The sequence below is a fragment of the Henckelia pumila genome, chromosome 1 (assembly GCF_033568475.1).
Source record: "Henckelia pumila isolate YLH828 chromosome 1, ASM3356847v2, whole genome shotgun sequence".
NCBI lineage: Eukaryota > Viridiplantae > Streptophyta > Magnoliopsida > Lamiales > Gesneriaceae > Henckelia > Henckelia pumila.
The window spans coordinates 68076006-68079187 of NC_133120.1; the positions used below are offsets into that span (position 1 = coordinate 68076006).

Below are 3182 nucleotides of genomic sequence, written 5' to 3' on the forward strand. Positions count from 1 at the left end.
TCTACACCAACCACCCCTTCACCGATCGACCACCCCTCCACTAGCCTCTCCTTAACCATCCAAACCCCGATCCGTCCACCGGCAATTTTAGATCCAGGATGGTCTTATTTCAAACACTACAGAGCTTGGACGAGTTTATCGGACCAAAGTGGTGGGTCAAAGTTTGTCCCTTTTTTTTATCAAGGGATGGGGGTTGTGGGGTTTTGGACCCAAGATCTCCTCCCATATTTGGGAGGAGTGATGCCACTTTGACCCAATGGGTAGTGGCAAAGCTTGTCCTCTCTTACATGTTCAAAGGGTCATCAGACCATGGTGGTTGGTTCATCAGACCTTGGGACAACAGAGCTTGGGTGGCGACGGATAAGTGTAAGAAATGAAGAGGTGAGAAGAAGAAGACAAAGTGAGAGTCCTTTCCCCTTCTTCCCAAATGCCTAATTTTTGTTTTAAAAAATTAAAAAGAGACACATGGGTCCCGCACCCTTGCGGAGGATCAAAACTGTATTTTATATATATATATATATATATAAATCCATTTTTATATATTAATTAAAATAATATGATGCAGTTATAAGTGAAACAGAATACTTGTTAGCTGGTTAAATTTATGTTAATTGAATAAAATAAATTACTATTTAAAATATAAATTATTAATTTATTGATTAATTAACACCTCTCTAAATTAATAAAATTTAACGGTCCCAACATTATTAATTTATATATAAAAAAATTTTGAATGTAATTTTAAAAGTTTTATTGTACTTGTGTTTGGTTTTTTTGGGGATTAAAACTATGAATAATTTTTGTATTCCAAAGTTACCCATAGTCGTTTTAAAATTTACGGTCCAATATTACGAAACCCTAGAGCCCAATATCGTTGTTTAGCCCCCATCACCTCCTTTTTAGAGTTCCTCGACGAAGCTACCTCTGATTTGCTTGGACTTCATGGTTATGTCGTTTGCGTACGAAGATCTGACCTGCAAAGATTTCGAACAATTACTTGGACACGGATATGAACACATACCAGATCTGTTGAAGATGAACGATTAAGGTAATTTTTGGGCACAAAATATTAATATTTTTGTATTACTATTCGGTGGGTGTTCATATTCACGTTCAAGTAATTGTTCGAAATCTTTGCAGGTCAGATCTTCGTGCAATGTTGACGAACAAGTGTTTTTCCTTCAGACTGTATGCATTCTCACATTTGTTCACCTGTAAATATTTTTTTAAATATTAGATGATGTATTTACTCATTTTCATATTGTATCCAGTTTCATTTTGCTTCTAATGTGTGCACCGTTAACGTTTTTTGCTTCTAAAGTGTGTTGCCAAATTTTATTTCCTCCCATTCATAAATATATGTAAATTAATCGTCGTTAATATTTTATGAGATTGGATTAAGTTTGAATTTGCTTCTTGGGTACGTACATCTTCAATTATTTTACTTTCATTAAACATAATTGACCGTAATATATATTATTTCACTAATAATTGTTTGTGAACTGCAGACAAAAACCTATATCGTAACGAAAACCGGGAGTGTACGACAGGTGGTCCGAAGAAAACTCACAAGTGAGTCGTTTCCCGGATGCTTGTTTCAAAGTTATGAATGTAAAAAAGAGGCACAAGAAGCATTTAATTCTTATATATGTATAGAAACCTCCGGAAGATCCTAATTCACAGTAGTCACCATGTTCAAGTTCATCTCTAACTGTGTCTTCTAGTACGCAATATAATTCATCCCATAAATTAGTGCAAGTACTAAAAACCTTATCTGATTTGGGTAATGAGAATCACAATTTAGGTATTAAAATGAAGAAGTTATCTGAGGAAGTCGGAAAGATATTGGAGGAGATGAGAATTAGTGATCATAAGTCGAAAATTATTTGTATGAAACCTCTTTGTTATGTTCTTCATTTCCTTAAAATACTTTAAAATGTTTGTGTTTTTAAATTTGTTTCGTTAAAGGAATTAGTGTTGTTTTAAGCTGTGTTGATGTGCATTGTGTTAGTACCTAATAATATAGTAAAGTATGTGTTTTCAATCCTTCCTTCCTCTGTGTACACCTACCACAAGTTAATTCACCAGCGGTATTTCGAGTTTCTTAGTCTTTGGTTGTAACTTCCTTGATGTTCACTAATATGTTTACTCTTTAAAAAAATGCGAAAAAATGAAAGTTTGCGAAAAATACTTTCATTTATTTGTCAAAACATGGGTTGTGCTCACGATATAAAATAACATGAAATCCAAATTTATAACTCAACTTCAAGAAAACTTATATTGCGAAAATAAAATTACTAACATGCAAAAGTGAATCCAAAGAAAATGTATAAAACATCGGTAAATCAAACATGCAAAACTTCATGAACATTGTTGTAAGAGGTTTTCAGACAACATGATATGCAACTTCTCGCTTCCTCGTCTACTCTGCCTCTTGTCCAAAATCAAGATCATTAACAATATTTTCTTCATCTACACTATCCAAGCATAGTGAATCTAAAGACTCAATAAACAAATCCAAGTAATAAAGAATACATAATAAAATCATAAGACATGCATATGATGTGCACATAGCATAAGGATAAAACATTATTTTTTTTGGGTGATGAAATACATGCAAATGGGTAACCATTGGAGCACATTCATTGAGTTTCATGATAATATAAATAATTGCACAACGTAAGTATATCATTGGGTACAACTCATACTAGCCGAAGCCAATATGTGTATCGTCTCATACTAGCCGAAGCCAATATGTGCGCACATCTTTCGTTCTAGGTTTGGAAAGGCCCTCTCCTGAGCTCTTCCCGGGGCATCAGTCTCGTACTGTCACCACAAGTGCACATAAACATCGAAATAACATTTTTATGCTCATCATATCATTATCATACACCTCATGCTCATAAAACTTCATGCTTAAAAAAAAACGTTCATGATTTTTAGAAAGAAGGTAAACAATTCCTTTAAATTTTCATAAAACATCATGCTTTCATATCTAAAATAATTTTCATGGGGATAAATACATAGACCATCATGCATAGCGTATAGTTAGAAATCTACGTGAGTCATTCTCCACGCTCTCGACGATAACATCGTACATCAAGCACACAAGACTTCGCTCGGAATCATATACACATCCAATAGGACTTAATCATAAAAAATGAAAAACAAAAAAAATTGGG

The 3182-nt window shown here is 33.8% G+C and overlaps 1 long non-coding RNA gene across 1 annotated transcript; it reads left to right on the forward strand.

The window, feature by feature from the left end:
- Positions 1 to 879: 879 nt before the first annotated feature.
- Positions 880 to 1873, forward strand: LOC140876512 (uncharacterized). Its single transcript, XR_012148821.1, has 3 exons — positions 880 to 1048; positions 1141 to 1188; positions 1509 to 1873. It is a non-coding gene; the product is annotated as an uncharacterized lncRNA (long non-coding RNA).
- Positions 1874 to 3182: the final 1309 nt, after the last annotated feature.